Source organism: Lycium barbarum, chromosome 12 (genome assembly GCF_019175385.1).
Source record: "Lycium barbarum isolate Lr01 chromosome 12, ASM1917538v2, whole genome shotgun sequence".
NCBI lineage: Eukaryota > Viridiplantae > Streptophyta > Magnoliopsida > Solanales > Solanaceae > Lycium > Lycium barbarum.
This window is the reverse complement of record NC_083348.1, coordinates 99,031,449-99,052,669: the sequence shown is the minus strand read 5'-3', so window position 1 is coordinate 99,052,669 and position 21,221 is coordinate 99,031,449. Positions and strand designations below refer to the sequence as shown.

General features: G+C 32.4%; 1 pseudogene; it reads right to left on the bottom strand.

Annotated features, from left to right (window-relative positions):
• Positions 1-10,892: 10,892 nt before the first annotated feature.
• LOC132624719 (putative calcium-transporting ATPase 13, plasma membrane-type) lies at positions 10,893-14,189 on the bottom strand (annotated as a pseudogene).
• Positions 14,190-21,221: the final 7,032 nt, after the last annotated feature.

Here is a 21,221-nt window from a genome sequence, read left to right as displayed (position 1 = left end):
CGCAATGAAATCATTCTCACTAATCAACTTTTGTGTCAACTGGATAGCTTATCCAGGGCTTGTTTTCCTAGAAAAATTACAAACATAAGTCAAATTAAACTTGAAATAGCTATGTCTATGAGTAGAAAGATATATGATAAAAGCATTTATCTTATGCAACTTACCTTTCAGATGAAGATTTTTCACCAGAGTGTGGATAAGCCTCGTCATCTTAAAATATTCTCATCACAAAATATATATATATTAATATTTTCTTCAAACAACACCTTCACTTAGATTAGAAAAAAAATCTTTTCTTTATAAGGTGACATGAAAATTCAAACAATAAGGCCGTAGAAATTAAGGAAGAGAAGGTGTTATAATCAAGAAAATAAAATAAAATATGTTAAGCAAAAAGTAAAAAGGAATTAAGAATTAGCTCATCTGGTTGGTCAGCTTCCTTGTATAAAAAGATAATCTAACAAACAAACAAACAAAAGACCATATACTATTATACATAGGTGCAACTAATAGATGAAAAGGTAGAATGCCAAATTGTTGTTATATTGTTTGCTTTATACACACAATGGTTAAAGAATACAAAGTGAATACTACCTTAATATACATTAAATTAATACAAAGTGGAGCGGAAAGTAGAGAAAGAGAAATTAAAAGGGATGAAGAAAGTCACTTTTGGAATGGTTAGTAACGTAAATTAAAAGGAATAATGGTTAGTCATTACGTATAATTACACAGAATAATTGACATTAATCATAAAGAATAAGGAAACCAAAATATTTACAGTTATTATGGAGAAAGGGAAAAAAAAGACAATGAGAAAGCAAAGGGACGTACTGATGAGGGTTTGAAGAGCTTTAAGATCTAATCAATATGAAGTAAATTATTCAACATTGAATGGATAAAATGACTGATTAGTTGGAAGAAAAATAGGGAAAAATAAAGAAAAAGCCAAAAAAAAGAGAAAAAAGATAAATAGGAATGGAGGTCATAGAGAGGTGTCACATCACCTTGTCTATGCATAGCTTTATATTATATATAGATTATTCATTTCATGTGTTTACACCATATGAATAAATGTATGACATGTGTTAGTAGATACATTTTTATTGTTTGACTGTGATTAATTAATTCACATTTTCACTAAATGAAATTGTTTAATTATGATAACTTAAATTGATTTGGTACCGATGTGGGATAAGTATTGCCGTTCTTAATTTATGTAAAATAACAAAAAAGTGATAAAGCAATAGCTGTTCATTTTGATGGAATTTTCTGGACTTTTGGGACACAAGTGTCAGCCCGTATATATTTGACCCGTTATCACTCACCCAACTAGTTTAATATGGGTAGGTTAGTAAAAGAAAAGGGGCTAAAATTGCCAGCACTTTATAGCTTTTTAATGTTTATTTCAGCAAGACAAGAATTTCACGAGACAGTAGAGTAATTTATCCATACACTAATTTGTTGCATCATTCCAAGATCTTAGCAGGTGTATATATTGAAATGATTCACTCGTTTGAACATCTATCTATTTATATTTATCTATTTATATTATATTAAAAGCATGAACTCCTAAATTGAAAAGTTAAATTACTTTAATACCCCTCCTTTCAACATAAATACCCCCTATTAAATAAATAATAAATTAAAAACTAAAAAAAACACTAAACTAAAAAGAGAAGCAACGTGTCTGTTCGGCTGTTTCTAACTTTGCTCCATCAAAGAATTGCAACGTTTTGGTAGAAGCCAAATTCAATCTCTACTTTACTCCCGCCAAGCTTAATTGTTTTACTGGTATGTTCTATTCTCTTCTTTGCATAATGAATTGAAAAGTTTTACCCTAAATTATAAGTTTAAAATTATCAAAATATCCTTTTAAATAATTAAACTACCCTACCTGTAAATAATGATAAGAAAAAGTTGTCTCTCAAAAACAATGCCCGCTTTGATACGAAGGGACGTGTTCTTTGAAGATGTTCCGTTCTTTAGTGATACTAAAGGATGCCTCCGTCACTCATGTTCCACCAATTATCTCCTAAAATATCCAATTAATTTATGAAAGGATAACTTCAGAAATAATTTGGAGGAGTTTTTACCTTTTATACGCTGGATTTGGAAAGGTACTTGAAGCAGTAAGTTATTTATTAATTTCTAAGCAAGATAGTGGAGGTTGTTGTCAGTTTCTGTCAGATGCAAAGAAAGAAAATTTAGTCCCTTATACCACGCCTTGGTAACTTACGTAATGTACATGTTTTCTTCAAATCTCTTTTGCTATTATAGCCAATGTTTCTTAGTACATCTTATTTGTTCATTACTTCTTGACTCATTATTTCTTAAATACTATCAGAAATTCTTCCAACTAAAACAAGAAAATGATGTCAAGAAGTAGAATTCTGAAACAAAGGAATACACTTTCTTCCTGCGGATGAAATGTGGCCTAATGAGCTAATGGCTAATTGGCTATCACTATTAGATTTGCAATATTTTTTTCATGAACAAATTTGATTAAGAATTTGGTGTTCATGGTTCGATTGGATGCGGCCTAATGAATGGATTATAAACAATTTGTTGATCATGCTTAATTTCACACGATTTCAATAATTCTAGGCTAAAGCCTTTTTGTGATTACAATTGTGATGTCTTCCTTATCAATTAAACTAAATTAGGATAAAATGAGATGCTTATGGAATTACTTTTTATGGTTCAAATACTTCAATAGTTATCAATATTGTACATGTGAAATGCAAAAGAATGTTACGAACTATTTTTCAGAGTCTCTCATTTAAAGTTTGATATTAGTTTGCAAGTAATTTACATTTCAAAATATCCCTTTTCTTTCCCTTACAGATTTAATATCGCACTCAAACTTTTGTACTTTTCCAACATTTCCCTTACAGATTTAATATCGCACTCAAACTTTTGTACTTTTCCAACAAGTTATTAGGATTACCTGGCTGCACAGAAAAGTACAACCACCTCTTGATAGAAACATATGGCGAACATTCTTCGTAATTGTTATGGTTGGTTTTCTTTCAGGAAAATCTTTTTATTACTATGGTCTTTCTCTTTATTGCTTGCCTTGAACTGGAAATAAAATGACAATATTTATTACATAGATCAATAGTTTTTACTTGTCGGGAATTCGCTAGGTATGTTGTTGTGGTGGTGGTGGTGATGATGGTGGTTTGGAAAGATAGATTTAAATTGACTAAATTATTTTAACCAAAATATTTATAAATATGTAAATTATAACTATAACTTCAGTCTAAGATCATAACTCATCAAGTTGTATCCACTGATTATATCATTGGCATGAAATAATTTATTTTTTAAAAGATATAATGTGTAAAGTGAAATGCTTCTTTAAACGTTTGTGCCCATAGCATTGACAATAAAATTGTTTATTTAACATATATTGTTGGAAAAAAAATTAAAATTCTTTACTTGATTATAGCAGCTTGTCTTGACCATTGTTTGTAAGCAATGACATTAGATTTTGAAAAAGGTGAAGGAGTTTGATCCTTCTAGAAGAAAGCTTGTCATGTCCAAGTAGACATACACAACAAAGACTGTCTTAATGAAAATTTTCACCATTATTAACTATATCCCACATGATATAATCAAGAATGCTTACAGGACCGCTTGCTTCTGATTAAATAAGAAATTTTGAAGTGTTCCTTCAAGTGCCATTAAGATAAATGAGAGAAAGGAGAGCTCCTTATTGTGATAAGGCTAATACGAAGAAAGGGTCGTGGTCATCTGTGGAAGATACACATTTTATTAGAAAATAGAGATAATGGTCAAAACCACACCTGAATTATCATTTTTTCACGAGTTTTCTACTTGAACTCGGGTATACGAGTTTTCTATTGAACTATCACCAACTATTGATCAAAACACACCTCAACTAAATTCATATGACTAATAAAACATTGAATAATTTCAAATGGTACAAGGAATATATGGATATTTTCCTTTTATATTTACTAACGTATAAATAAATATTACTTAATACTTTTAGGTGTATATAGTGGAGTTGAAGATTTTATGCATGACATGCAAATTGAAGTAGAAAACGCGAGGCTTGAACACTTCAGGAAAAAACAATCAACCTTGAGAACACAATAATACTTAAGCGTGATTGATATTGTTATGCCTGAAAGATACAGAGAAGAAAGTTTTGATTAGAGAGAAAATTTTGATCAGATAATCCGCTTCGGACATCATCCATTGGAGAAACCAACGTTCAAAATGGCGATATACCAAAGTTTAGTTATGTGAAGACTGGATGAACGACCTAAAAAAAAAAGACTTGAAGAACTAAGATAGAGTTGATTGTAGATGATGCATTTTGACTTTACTCATTAAATTTGTTACGCTAGATGTTGGCTTTTAGGGGTATTTAAGTTGTATTTTATAACTAAGTTAATGTTTTCCGAATATGTATGCATTAACTAATTCAATATATATGTATTCAGTTAAAAAAGATATGGAATACACGTACAGCGCACGTGCCGAGAGACTAGTATCATAATATGAGTAACACTGGATGCTCTAATAAAAATAAATGCGAACTCTATTTTTGACCTATGGAGGTTCAAATTAACATGATATTTGTGTTTTATAAGTTTCAGAGTGACTTCAAAAAATATGCAATTATAGTTTCATAGTTATGTTCTATTGGTTAGTATTACAAAGGGAATTCTGGAGTCATGTTGTGGAATTTATGGTCTTTTCTTAAAGTATCCTCGAAGAGTTTATATATGGCCGGCCCAATTTGGGACTTGGAAATGTTGAAATAATTATTTTCAATGAGAAGATTGGTTATGAAATTTTACGTATAGAATTTATTAATCTCAATAAGTTGAAATAGTGATGTGTATCTGAAGCGAAGTTTCAAATCTTCATTTTTTGCTAGTTCTCAATTGGAGTTCCTTTTTAAGTACCACATCAACCTCCAAAATGTTTTTTTTAATTACTTCAACTTCATATAGGAGTAACTTTTTCTTCATCTTCAACTAAAAAATTGTCCAAATGCATGCATAGTGAGTCCCGTTTTGCCTGTCCAATATCTTTATACGCATTTGAAGTTTGGCATATTGGTTGTGCCAGCAAATTTTAAATATTTTGGTTTGACAGTCCCAAATTTTAAATATTTTTACCTTAATTGTGGCTTGACGATTCCAACTTTAGACTCGTATGTCTGATGTTTAAACTACCAAGTCAAACTTCGAGCCCCAATATCAATTCTTCTTCCCATACCTTGTTATAGTCTTCTAGATGTTATTTGCGATAATTAATTTACTGCTATAAATTGCTCTTGCAAGCCATAGTTTTCTACCAAATTTACTCAACGGAAGAACAACATAGTAAGATGTTCATGCGGTAATTTCTCTTTAACTCATAATTGTAATAGGAACTTATATCACTGGATCAAGAATATGAAAATCATGATGCCCGTTGGTGGAAGCTGATATACAAGGAGGAAGGAGGAAGAGTAGAAGTAAAAAACAAGCGGATGAGCATACACATTTTTGTTTAAAGTTTTTCAACGTTGACCGTAAGTTATACATTTCAAAAAATTTGGATATAACTTAAATAGTGAAGCGAAAATTGGCTACCAAGTTTAGATCATTACGTGAAAAGGCTGCAAAGAGTGAAGCCCACTAATTATGAAGTTAGAAGTTTATCGCCAATGGATTTCCTTGGACCCATTGGCAATTATGTCCTTATTTTGTGATGGCCTTTAATTTTTGCCGCTTAAGACAAGTAATCTTTTCGCAGGATATAAATTTTATTTTCGCATCATAATATCCCTCAAGTTATGTCATGCGCCCTTGAAGAACTTATATCCACTAGATATAGATTTGATTGCTAAAGAATAAAAATTAAAGACCAACCCATTTGAAAGGCAAATATTAAAGACCAGCCCATTTGAATGGAAATTCGTGCAATTTCATTTATTTCCATTCTTACTGTCACGGAGAACGAGTTACGAACTAAGTACAATACAAAATGAGTTACCAACTAAGAGCCCATTTAGATTGGCAGTCATTTTTAACTTATTTAGGTGTTTGGTAAAATAGAAAATAGCTTAAATTAAGTTAAAAAGTGCTTAAAATAAGTCAAAACTAATAAGTTGCTCAACCCCAATTTTATTTTATTTTTGCCTAAAAGTCATTTTGGTTTGACCAACAACTTTATACTTTTATCCCTTATATTTTCTCTTATTCCAATACTACCCTTACTTCTAAAAACTCTTTAAGCACTTTTATCTAAACACGTAACTGCTTATTTATAAAATAACTTTCAGCACTTATGCTTAAAAATTACTTTTTTTTCCAGCTAATCCAAATGGGCTCTAAGTACAATACAATTACAACGGCAAACATGGGTTATTGTGGTGTGTATATATACTTCTACCACTTTGTGATTTAGAGCAGATATATCTTTCGTTAAAAAAGTGTGTATGTATATCCCTGCCATTACAAAATGGTGCAAATATACCCTTTTTGCCGACATAATTTTTTGTAAAAATCATTTAGCTTATTTTTTTAATTTAAAATAATGTCCCGACTTTAAAAAAAGTCTGCCCATTTTTTTGAGTACACATATTTTTTTAAAGTCACATGGTAATTTTTTTTTCCAGGTGGGTCGGGTTTGGTTCGTTTAAAAAAATGGGTAGAATTTTTTTGTAAAGCCACAGCCCACAGGGATATTTTTTTAAACGAATCAGACCCGACACCAGTAAAAAAAATTACCACATGGATTTAAAAAAATATGTCTACTAAAAAAATAGGTAGACGTTTTTTTTTTTTTGAAGCCACGTGATAGTTTTATAAATTAAAAAATATAAGCTGAATGATTTTTTTTTTAAATTCCGTCAACGAAAAGGGTAGATTTGCACCATTTTGTGATGGTAGGGGTATATATATACACCACTTTTTTAACGAGGGGTATATCAGCTCTAGAAATATTATTTGAAAGGTATATTTTGTAACACCCCGTACCTTTAACTTAAACTTCGATCATGATCCTAGACTTAGAAAATCAGATAAAGAATGTGAGAGTTAGAATATTTCTGTTCAGTTGTAAGATGGTGGTTTACGCCCATGAACAGTTACAGTATTTCAGTTTACGCCCATGAACAGTGATCGTAAACTGAAACCAAGAATTTTTGAACATTCTGGAATTTGGCAATTTGATGTCACATGGTTAAATACGGACCGTATTTCAATTTACGGCCCGTATTTCAAAACGTATTTGGAATTTGGGAAAACTTACTTGATGAAAGTTGTAGAGCTTTGAAATACCTTTCCAACGGTATATTATGGGCGGCAAACGAACATCTGTGCAAAGAGTTATGACCATTTTACTGAAGAGACGCAGTGCAGTCCATATTGCAAAATACGACCCGTATTGCAATTTACGACCCGTAAACTGAAAATACGGCCAGCACAGTGCTGGACGTAAATTGCATTTTCCCAGGACAGTATATATTCGTCCATACCAGTTCAAATCATTATTTTTCATTCCTTCAAGCCCTAGAACGACTTCCTACCCTCTCCCATCATCAAGAACACCAAGGTAAGCCTACTCTAATTATTCCAATTCAATTCTAACACCTATCCTTGTAATCTAAACAAGAAATTATCATTCTAAAACTAGGGTTTTCAAGAAAACCCATCTCAAGGTTCAAGAATTCAAGATTTTGGAAATCTTCTTCAAAGCTCAAGTCTTTAATTCAAATTTTGGAGCAATTATGGTATGTAGAACTTCCATCCACATGTGGGAATCTCTACGTTCTTCCCCATGCTCCGTTTCTTGATATCCATGAAGTTCAAACCCTAGGGCATTAAACCCAACATATTGGTATCCCGTATTTATGTATTTATGTACATGAATTTTGTATCTATATTCGTTATTGTATTCCTAATCTTCCATTACGGTTATTAGGAACCCTAGCTTAATCCATGAATCATGAATTCTTCCTCATGTATTTTCATTATGTTTATATGAAACTTTATGATTTTATGTGGCAAGTTACAAGCATGTTTTCAAGTCAATTATATATATATAATTATGAACTATGGTTATTACTCATGAATCAAGAACATGTTTGCAAGACTATGACAAGTTATTTCATGAAACCATATTACAAGATATTTCATGAAATCATGATTACAAGTTATTTCACGAAAATCATGGGCTTCTTAGCCAACTATATTATATTCATGTTTTTGGGAATTGCTTAGTTAACCGAGAAGGCTCAGATAGCCTGAAACTACGTAGCCACCGTAGGATAAGGTTTGTCAGCAAGGAGGCAACACCTTCATTATGCAGTTTGGATCCTTACATGCTTATTATTACTTAAATCTCATATCCCTGACAAGGTTGTGAGTGTTCTGCTGGTAGGACGCAAGTACCAGACCATGTTGTCGGTTATACTATAGCATTCCCCACGTTACAAGTAGTTTTACATACAAGTATTTTTATTGATTACTGTTTTAAGACTTCACTCACGTTTCATGTTCATGTTCAAGTTACATTCAGTTTCAGTTCGTATCCTATATCTAGGTTGTGCCATGTTCTTCATTTCAGCAGGTTTTACATACTAGTACTATTCACCATGTACTAACGTCCCTTTTGCCCGGGGCCTGCACTTCACGGTGCAGATACCGATTTTCAGGAGCATACATCTGCGCAGTAGGATCACTTCAGATATCAGCTTATTGGTGAGCCCCACTTCTCTCGGGATTCAACATGGAGTCTGCATTAGTATTCAGTTTATCATAGTCTAGGGCCACGTCCTGGTAGTTAGAATTTAGACATGTTTTAGAGGTTTCATAGACAGATGTTAGTTCACAGAGTCAGTTGTACATTCATGTTTGCAGACTATTATGTTTTCATGATATTTCATGCTATGAGATAATTTCAAGACTTTATTCCGCAAATTACATTTTCATGACTCATTTAAATTGCATCATATATAGAATATATTGTTTTGATGCCCATGTTGACAAGCAAGCCATGTGGTTCGCTCGGTCACATGCAGTATGGCACCGAGTGCCGTGTTTCGCCCAGGCCATGGTTCGGGGCGTGACATATTTGCACCTTTTCCCTTGAATATTTTCTGTAGAAATATTATTAAACTTGTTTCAAATTATGTTTTTCCTTAAGAATTTATTATAGAAACATAAAGAATTATCATTCATTCAATTCTATCTTAATATAGGCTTAATTATTGAACTAAAATATTATTCTTATAATGCTATTTATTATTTATTAATGTTATTTACCATTTATCGTTTGCTATTTTAATTTTTTACTGGTCCATTTAGTAATTTCTTTTAATTTTATCCTACAATCTTATGTCGTACATGCTGGCAAACATAAGTAATTTATAAGGATTTCAGTTAAGTTTAGATTAAATTTTAAATTAAGAAAATAAATCAATAACTTATAACATTGTTAAATACTTAAAAAATGTAAATTACCGTCTCTCCGTCTCAATCAAACAAATGAATTCCGAAGTACGGTAGTTAATTAATAAATTTTACATTCGCACACTATTAACATAAAATTTATTTAATATATTAAAAGAGTAACTATAAAATATTTTTTTAATATATTCTGAATTTTTTTGAAAAACTAATGTAGTTAAAGCAAATACAAGTTGATTTTCAAACAATGATAATACTAGACAATTGCAAAAATTATATTTTTGATAATACTAGACAATTGCAAAAATTATATTTTTTACTTTTTTCTTAAGTATTAAATTATTTTGGAAAATATCGGATAATCAATATTTTATATAGTTTAGGAGAAAATAGTTACGTTTAACATGAAAAAGTAATTACAAAGTAGATTTCATAAAATGATTTATTAAATTAAGAAAAGGTAAAAAAAATGTGATTTTTAACATGCATCTTTTGGAAGGTAAAAGAAAGCTTAACGTCAGAAAAATTAATTCTATTGAATTTTCAGTATTTTTTTGTGATTTAATTTGAAAGAATCTACAAAAAATTCTTGTAATATGAAGGCTTTTAATTATTTATATTTATTTGTAAGTTAACTTTATTGATTTCATCATGCAACAATATTTGCGCATCAAATATTTTTGACATAAATTGAATACTGTAATAACTTCGGTAAAAAAAATAAGTTAGCCAATATGGATTCAATCAAAGAAACAAATGAACTTAATTTAACACATGAAAACTCATATAAACTAATAAAAATACTTTCCCTTAATTTTCAGATACGTTTTTGTACTTTAATATTTTGTAAGCCTTTCGAAGTATCAGATTGATGTTACAAAAAAAAAAAAAAAAAAAAGCAACAAAAACAAAAAATTTAAAAGATATCAATAAATTAAAATTTTAATGTGAGTTGGGGCCGGGCTTGGCACAACCAAATGACACTAGTATTAAAGTATAAGAAACGACCACTGCAAGTTGACTTTGCTGCAGAAAGTCTTGCAGTAGCATTCCTGGCTAGCTAGTCTCTTCTAATACATTACACCAAGTCTGAGAAAAACTAGATCGAGGTAAGCTATATTCTAGCATATGCGATAGTGTTAATCTTCTTATACGAGTAAATTAGCAGAGTGTGTACTTACTAGCTTTGTTTTTTATTTTGAGCAAATTTCCTTATGTTTGAAATTCATACAATTCTTGCTTTCTGCATATAATTTAGTTTGCATTCTTGAATTTAGTTAAAAGTGAAAAGAACAAGAACAAGAATTTACATCTTTATTTCTCCATCCAATACATCTGAGAAACTGAAAAACTTGATGAAAGAATTAACATACAGACTACAGTGTAAATTAAAATATGTACTCAAAATTAAAGCTACTGCAACACGATTAATCCACCAAAGTATTAGCTCTATGCTTGGTTGGTTTCACACGACGCATGATTTGTTATCCAGCCCTGTAATAGAACAACAACTAGAACTTGTTATCCAAAATTTTAGAAAGAAAAAGGAAATATTTTTGTTTGAACTTACTGTAATTAGGCTATGTGGATAATTTGTTTAGTACCTTTCCACTAGTGGAGAATCCAAGGAAGGAAGAGCTGAATTTGGTGTACTTCTTGGTCCACCGTAACAGCAATTGATTCTAGCTAGGTGAAAAACTCCACAGTCAAGTTTATCTATCTTTATGTATTCTGATGACCATTTTACTATCCAATCCAACAACCATGTAACAGCTCCAATAAAAATGCATTCAGCCCACTGCTTCCAATTCAGTCGTGCCGTGTTGCTAAAGACAAAGACAGGCTCTACTTCAATGAATCCCAACTGCAACACAAGATAGAGCCCAGACACTGCCCAAAACCAGTAATTTTGACCCAGACCTTTGAAAAAGTTCTTCTGCTCCGACTTCCTTGCACTGAATATGTTAAAAAGCTGGCATAAAGCGAACCCGTTAAAGACTGTGGATTTATTAACTTTTGGACTGATGCCCAGTATTGCACTTCCTCTGTGTTGAAGAAATACAAAAATGCTAGTCTGATAAGAAGCTTGACAAAGTATGTTTCTCCACATGGCCTTGGTAATTGGCGGTTTTCTTGGTCTGATGGATAGTTCATCCCTTAGTTTTCTTGTGGACTGTTGAATTAGCAAAGTTGGCCCTCCAATAAATGTAACAAGAAGGTAAACCCATACCAACTGGATGGTCGTTAACGGGGCATCTCCGTCTAACATAACCAGTATGAAGTTAATTGATAAGCTAGTAATTGCCAAGATCACCTCAAGTTGGATGAATTGCCTCAGATTCTCACAAACAATTCTTCCTCCCTTGATACTGTTAATCGCGCGAGTTATAGTTTCAGGCCAGTTAGTCACCACAGGCAGGCCAAAATGAGCTGCTTCAAGAATCAGATTACTCTCAGCTGCTGCTTGTTCTCCTACCACAGCCATCACTTCACCTATTTTCTTCAACCACTCTACCAAAAGAAGCTTGTGTGCGGGAGAGGAATTTCCCATAATGCAAATTTTCTCAACTTTTTCCTTTATATCATCTACGGTGAAGTTGTATAAATCTTCGCCCCTAACCACTAGAGCATCGTGTGAGCTGAGCAGTCCCATGTCATTACCAATGGTACGAAGTACTTCAACATCTTCTTCCGAGGCAAATATGATCTTCACTCCACCTTCTTTCAAAATTGCAATTGATTGCCTCATGTTGTCTAGATTGAAAGCATCTTTTAAGACAAACATACCAATGAATGTTAGACCATTTTCATCAAGTTCAGCAAGCTGAGTACGTTTGCAGGCAAATGCAACTACGTTCACGTTGTTGTTAGCCTGAGCAAAGTCACTCTTCGTTTGGTCATCCAAATCCTGCACTTCACCCTTCAAGTCATAGTAATTGGAACACATTGCCAATATTGAATCAGCAGGGCCCTTGAAGTGTGAATAGTATTCTTCCCCATTGTCCCCATTTTTCTGTATGACAACCCCACAAGGTTCTTCAAAAGGATTCCTCTCATTATCATTGTCCTTCACTATGGTGAACTGCTGATTCAAAGTGTCTCTCTCCATACCCATGTTCTTCTCTGCCCAACAGAGTATTGGTTCTTCTATTCTGTGGTGGGCTGTTTGAGTGGACACACCAATTCCAATTCCATCAGAGAGAACACTGCAGACATGTGATGGTATCTTGGTAACATCTTTTTTGTCAAGAAAAAATTGGGTAACTTCCATTCTTTGCTCTTTCAACCAGCTAGCACTTTCTATACAGAGGGTGCTGACTGATTCCATCTTGACATCAAAATTCGAATGCCAATATGCCATTGCAATTGAAATAAGAAACGGTATTCCTTCAGTCATCCCCAGCAGTGTGACACTCGATAAAGTTATCCAAACTCTTACTGTTCCCTTTGATTCTGTTAAAACCTTCTTCACGGCATTCATTATCCGTGCAATTTCAGCAGGTTCTTCCTTGGTTTCCAATCTATATCCGTTCTCATCATCTTTATCGCCCAATTTAAAGCGAATGAACACCACCACAATGATCAAAATGCCAATCAACAGCCCACTAATATGTATGTAATTGTTCAACTTGTCAAAGTAGGCACAAAAACTGGAGTCCGACTCAGAAATCTTGCTCTTTTGGCTTGCTTTGTCCATCTGAACACTTGTAACAATCATTCTAACATCACCATTAATCACCTTAGAACCAGGAGACAAAAATGGACTTTGCTCATTGGCGATAGACACTAGTCCATCATCCAGATGGAACAACTCTACTTTTTCACCCGAAACAAATAAACCATGTGCAGGAACAGAATGTCCTTTCCTCACATAGGCTATATCACCATAAACAAGATCTGAGGCCAAGATTGGCACTTCATTGCCTCCTCTAATAACTTGTATCGCGTTTGCTTTGTGATCTTTTTGCTTCTTCCAACAGCGTCTTTTGTACCAATTTCGTGCTAACTTAAACGAAACAGTCACAAGTATGATCACAACCAAAATTGCTCCTTCAAACCAACCATTCTGCACACCTTCTTCATTGATTCCAAAGCCAAAAGACAGTATTGCAGCAACTACAAGGAGCAAAATAGTTGGTTCCTTGCATGCCAATCGTCGGAAGATCATGTGATGAGACAAGTTTGTCGCCTTGCGGCGGCGAGAAATGTCTCCAACATGAATTCCTTTGTCAACATCACTACTCAATGCTTCAGCTACCCCCTTGACTCCTCCAAAATTGTCAAGTGAATCCAAGTTCTTCTCCTTCACAATCTCATTAATCTTGGTAATCTGTAAGCATTGTTGATGACTCTCATGAGGCTGAAGCTCAATCTCGATGTGATCATTGTTTGATTGTACAGTACTAACACGCCAGTCACCATCAGGTGAAGCTGCCACAATTTCATCAATCTGGATTTCATGATCTCCGCCAGGTTGAATATCAAAGCTGCTCAGAGGAGTATAAAAGATTGTGGTGGAGGATGACGACGACGACGACACTCGAGAAAGAGATCTTGCTCCAGCTTCAATGAACCTGTGAGTACATCGGAGAAAGAGTACTGACCTCCTCATCAAACCATAAGAAGTAGCTAATTCATTGTTCATTAGCAGAGGTGAACTCCCCTGAGTTTCAAGGTCAATTGTTGATCCATTGTCTTCACGATCCTCCATCATCCTAGCTAGCTATACTACTTAGCTGGCCCTTGAGTACTGTGGCCGTATGTGCACACTAACTTATGGATTTAGTAGTGTAAAATAGGAAAGCCTTTTTAACGATCAGTACACATGATCTTTAAAAATAGAAAGGATGTTAGAATCAGAGAAAGATTTGATGGTGAATGATTGGGAAGGATCTAATGTATAAATAAGGAGAAAAAGGAAACTTCCAAGCGCTGCTGCTTCAAAAAATTGCATGACGCCAAATAATTTAGACTATTATGGAAGTCAGTTTGGATTAATACACGTTTTTATGGTCCCATGCGTGACTTCACTTTCCTGACATCAATATAGTTGAAGCATATTTGAAAGTTCGAAATTTCAATGCTAGAAACCTGAACAAGAAATTAAACAACTGATATATTTTTTTATTATTATACGATAATCTGAATCTGCTGATGTTACTTTATGATTATGCTAAAATTTTGAGTAAGTGAAATGCTTGTTAAATCCAATAGTACTGAAATAAGCTATATTCTTGGGCATGTTTATATTTGTGAAATGCTCTAAACTATTTGTATTCTCTTCTCCTTCCTACTTTCCAAACAAAGGGTGAAATGAAGCTTCCTAGCAAGCTCCTAGCTAGTCCAGTGCTCAAGTGTTTTAGTTTTTCACTCAGGCTTGGCTTGTGTTACATGGTTAGTTTTTCAGTTTCAGCCTTGTGTAGTTGTGTTACGTTCAAATCCAAATTTTTTCCTTACATCGTTCAATAATAATAACGCGGTATTGACGACTTTTTTGAGTTGATCTGTTAAATACTTCCCTTATTTGGTTAGAAGATGAAAACGTTAACGCCTTTAGTATTTAGCAGTATAAGTATGATATGAAATGAAATGCGACGAAAGAAAAGATGTTTAGGTTTTGTATTGTTCTCTTTATCACCTTTATATCCAAATTTCTAATATGCACATATATATAAGTTGAATGGTGTCTTTGATATGTTTAAATTTTTTTCCACAATATAATAATGATTTAGACCTTACAAATTAAGTTTGAAAGACAGTAGCTCTATCATTAAGTTATAACTCAATTCTATTTTTAATATATATTCCATAATGAAAATCTAATTTATTACCACCAGTAATTTCTCTGGAAAAGTTAAAATTATGATTGCATTTTGATCCCTTACTTATTAATGAATCCCTTTTAATTTTGGTCATTGTGATATTTCACTAATCATAATCTATATCTACACTATATTAAAGGCATAAACTCCTAAACTTAAAAGTTAAATTACCTAAATACCCTTCTTTTTATTTACCTATATACTTTATTTAATTTCTTCTAAAATACTACAAATAAATGCAAACCTACCGGATGCCTTTTTTCGAAGAGACGGCTGCTTGACACCTATCTAAATCTCACTTTGCTTTGCTTCCTCTTAATACCAATTTAGATTGTGTGAATTTTTGAAATTATAGCATTATTTGATTTTTTATTGATGAAGTTAATAAACTCTAATCCAAGGTAAAAGATTCGAAAGTTTATGAATAATACCAAAAGGAGTCGAAACCTAATAAGTTATAGCACAATATTACAGTTTTATTCTCTGTCCTTCGGACTTTATTACTACTGTAATTGATTTGTTCCTGTCAACTTATCAACTAAGGTACATTTTGTCTTTCTTTATCGTTCTGTTATTTATATTATTACAATCGTGCTTTTCCAAGACATTGTTCTTCTTATAATGTGGTTTAATTGATTTTTATGTTTTATTGATTAGAAAATTTATCTTCTCTTATACTGTGATTGATTTTTTTTATTTTTATTTTTGTTTAGGTTGTCGGTACAAAAAATATGTAGTGTTCTATTGGTATGTCCCAATTGTTCAAGTTTTAAGGAATATTCTTAATAGGATTTTCTTTTGTTATCTTGGTGTTTAGCTCTTTAATTTATTTAGACAATTGTTTCAAGGTAGGAAGATGAAATCAAGGGCGCAATTGTTCAAGTTTTAAGGAATAATCTTGATAGGATTTTCTTTTCTTATCTTGGGGTTTAGCTCTTTTTAATTTATTTAGACAATTGTTTCAAGGTTGGAAGATGAAATCAAGGGCACAACAACGTTTATAGATGTGGATATTGGGATGTCAATAAGAGAAATAACAAATAGACGTTGGTATTCCTTACAATGAAAAGTGTTAACATTTTTATTTTTTGAGATTTACACTCCAATCATTCTCAGAAGTTCGAATAATTTTTCAAATAATTAAATGTGATCTGATTTCAAGAAAGTTCAAGCTCGAAATAGTTCGTCGACCATGCTCAATGACTACAGTCTACAACAATAATAGTAAGGCAAATGAATGCTCGAAACTAGAAATATTAACTATGCCACAAAAATATTAGTTCTGTAAAGTTCATAATAGAAGGAACTATCGTAGCAAGCATAAACGAATATGTATATCAACTAAATAAAATATTGATAGCCAAAGTATTCTGGTGAAAGCAAAATATATTTTTTAGTTTTGACTATGTAGAAGATGATACCAACAAACATTATAAAATGTTTTGACTATGTAGAATATGGTACCAACAAACATTATAAAATAAAGTACCTGAATAGTTCAACACCGGTGCATAACATAATACATTTTTAGATCCATTATGCCATTTACGTGTCTTATCTCTTGCTTGCGATCTCTCTCGATGTATGTACGTATATACCTATTTATCTCCGAACACCCCAAAAAAATAGCTTTATTTATGTTTCCGTGAACATGTTAGTTTAGAATAAAATGCACATATCATGCTACTACAAATTTTGGTCCCTTCAAATAGATTATACTACAGTACAAGAATGATCCATAAAGCATTTGCCAACAATATCATATAAGCAGAAATTACTGAGTCAATATGCTACCAATATGTGTTTATCCCGATTATTCAACATTCTCCCCCTGAAAATGAAGAATATGTTTTCAAGTTCGTCTGAAAATATATTTTTGTATGTTTTATGTTTGGCATAAAATTAACGCAAGCATATGGTCAAACAATTCGAATGTTGAATCATATCTACCACAATGTTGCCCCGATTGTACGTGGCATTTTCATGAGAAATAGCGACAAGAGTTATCCAAGCCGATCTTGATAGAGCACCTGAAACATATGAAAGAAACATGCACCAACAAGAATTGTATTAGGTGAGATACGCTTTATTACATGTTTGTGCTTCAGAAAATTTAAAAAGTAAAAAAAATCACATGTATCTAATTTTGACTTTGATAGTTTATATTTGTAGGTTCAAATGATACCTAATCCACTTGATACTGACAAACAAGTTTTATACGACAATCCACATTTATCATTCACGAAAACTTGTACTTATGCTTTGGCGTATAATTATTTACTTAAAATTCATTTATAATAGTAATATTATTTTAACAGTGTATATTCTACTTGGCTAAAGGTCCCTTTACTTAGTAAATATGTTATATTTATATTATTTTTAGAACTATATTAATCTCATATATGAAGTATACTTATAATTCATTTATAATAGTAATATTATTTTAACAGTGTATATACTACTTGGCTAATTAAAGGCCCCTTTACTTAGTAAATATGTTATTACTTTACTACTATATAGAAGCATGGGTTTTACCCATGCTTCATCGTCAGTCATCACCCCTAAAAAAATAAAAAGGTGGGCCCTATACTAAAAATACTAAACAATATTAAAAAAAAAAATGAACCCCACCATCTCCAAACTCATGTAAAAAAAAAAGTAGACCTCATATTAAAAAATCAAGCAATATCAAAAAACAAAAAAGTGAACTTCATATTAAAAAAAAAAAGCAATGTCAAAAAAAAAAAAAAACATGCACCCCATATTAAAAAATCAAACAATATTCATGTAATTCCCAAAGTATCCTCATTAAGTCAATAATGGTGGATTCATTGCCACATGCGTACCAACCCATTAGTGGGAGCAAATGAAATTATTGTACAGTAAAAACATGGACTCCATATTATTGCTTTTCTTCAAAAGGTTATGTAGCCAAACCATACAATTTCCTTTCTAATCTAGATATTTAACTGTTGTATTTGCTATTCCGCCATGTCATTTATTTGTTATGTTTACTAAATAAATATACTTAAAATATTTATATTTTAAAATAAGATAGAATTTAATTACTTTTTCATTTTTATTATTACTCAATAAATGTGAAAAGAGATTAATGTCATAAAAGAAAAAATAATATTAAATGGAGATCAAATAATTAATAAGGTAAATTAGTCAAATTAAAATTCTAATTGACGTTTCCTTAAAAAACCATGCAAAAGACAAAATGACAAGTAAAATGAGCTAAACCAATAATATTTACCAAATATTAAAAAATAGTAGTTCTTAGTTTAAATAGAAAATCAAATTTTTACATTGTTTCATTTTAAACATGTAAAATTAATTTAATAATTTGAATTAGAATTATCCAAATCAAAATTTGATAAAAAATAATAAGTATTGTTTAGGTCCAATCTACATGCATTAACAATAGAATATTTTAAACCTTTAAATTAATCGAATTGAAATTCAAAGTATCACCTGATGCTTAAATATTGCTATTGTTTTATCTGAAAAAAGAGGAAAATAGTTTCCTTTTAAACAAGTCTTCTCTTTTAAATGTATTTATAAATTTTTGCTAACTTTGTATTCGTATCAAACACTAATATAATAAAATTTTGAATACGGAGCACAAACTACAATGTTATATTAATCGTGTTTTGAACATAGTATATATATATATATATATATATATATATATATGTGTGTGTGTGTGTGTGTGTGTGTGTGTGTGTGTGTGTGCATAAAAATAGTGCAAACTTATGTATGTTTATTAGCAATATAAAATATATATATTATCACTACTCAAACACAACTACATACACACAGATACACTATAATCCAAAGTGTTGGGCTGTGCTGCGCACGGGCATACGCCGTCTAGTATTTATATTATTTTTAGAACTATATTAGTCTCATATATGAAGTAACAGCAGAGGTGAGAGGTAAATAACTCAACCTTCAACCAAGTGCGCCATTAGCCTTCTTGTAGCACGAGTGTCACCAATTAATATTATACCAATTTTAAAAAATATATACATAAAATACCTAGTTTTATGGAGACCATGGGTTCACGTGCCTCAAAATTAGCATATAAATTTGCCCCTGAGTAATAGTATAGATTTAACAAAACACGTGAATAACTAATTGGTTTAACAGTTAATAATTCATTGAATTTGTGAAGATTCATAAGCAAATGAATCAAAAGTAAACGTCTCATTTAATTGAAAGTTAATGTGTTTAACCTATTATCACCGTGACGAAAATCAGAATTTGTCGATATTTCAAGAACTAAGAGTGCAAATTTTAAAAAATTAAAATTCACAAAATTCATTTTGTTTAAATTTTTTGTTTTGCAATTGTATTAACCATATCATTTTAAGATATAAAATCTTTGTTTTTTTGTTAAAAGCATGCCATCCCAGATCCACACCGATAGTTGTACACGTAACAATAGGTATGCACGCACAACATACAACCAACATAAACATATTACTAACGGTAAAACTGCACTTATTGTTACAATATTCCCATAAATAAATGTATGTTGATCGTACATACAACAACATATGAAGAAACAAATATTTTATTGATAAAGAAGTGCAGGTACAATTTGGTTTATTCCCTTGATTCTTCTTTCCTAATTTTTTCTCTGTGATTCGAGGGCCGTTAACAGCGTATTTCTAAAACGTAGGATGATTTGGATTTGGATATGTGTGGACTTTCTTGGGATGTATTTGATCTCCATGAAAGGATATCATGAATCTTCTTGAAGTATTTGGTTGTCGAGAAATATCCAGCCACATATGGACCTCTTTTTGAATACCCATGAGTTTATGGGATATTTGAGATGTCTATTCAAGGACATATGTGTCCCCTTTTTATAGGCTTGAGCTGGGGTTTAGGATAGAGTAGCCTCCAAAAAACGCTAATGGACCTTACCCCCTGTTTGGATGGTGATTTTTCGTGGTTCATTAATGTATGGTTTTGTATGAAACCATGTTTGTTTCCATTGTTCTTAAAATTATGTGGTATGGTATTGTAAACCCGTGGTTCATCCCATGGTTATATAACCATCAAAAGTCTCAATTTTTGTAACCACGGATTTGGTGATTTTTCCGTGGTTATGTATTTCATTTCCCCATTATACCCCATCTTCCACCATCCCCTCACCCTACCCCACCCTTCACCATCCACCCCACCTCCACCCTGCCACTCACCCCCACCCTCCACCCCACCCCACCCTACCACTCACCCCCACCCCACCGACGCCACTCACCTCCACCTCACCCCCACCCTACCACCCACCTCCACCCTTAACCCACAACCACCCACGCCACTCACCCCCACCCCTACCACTCACTCTCACCCTTATCCCACAACCACCCACCCCTCACCACCAGCCAACCCCACCCTCATAACCACTCACCCCCACCCTATCATCCACTACCCTCACCTTCATCCCACAACCATGCACCTCACACCACCTACCCCTCCACCACCCCACTCACTACCTATTTATTTTTTAAAGTTCTTATTTCATTCTTTACCTGAAATTTATTAATATATATAAACTAATTTCTAATTAAGAGTTAAGGGTATTTTAGTAAACTTACAAGTTATTATACAGTATCATACAGTCAAACCAAACAATACAAATGTTATTAAACCACAACAAACGATACTGTCTATCCAAACATTGCGTTCATTAATACAGTACAATACAATACAACACCATACTGTACATTAATGAACCACAGGAAACAACCATCCAAACAGAGGGTGAGTTTGAAAAAGGATTGGACTCATTGTTATACCCCATTTTAACCGGGTTGAAGCGGAGTACAACATATTGGTGATTCCTATTTTTGCTTGTTTTAAAAAGTCGCCACCTAATTGATTTTAAGGTGAATTAGGGCACCTAATTATTAACTAAGGTAGAACTAACTAAACCTCCGTT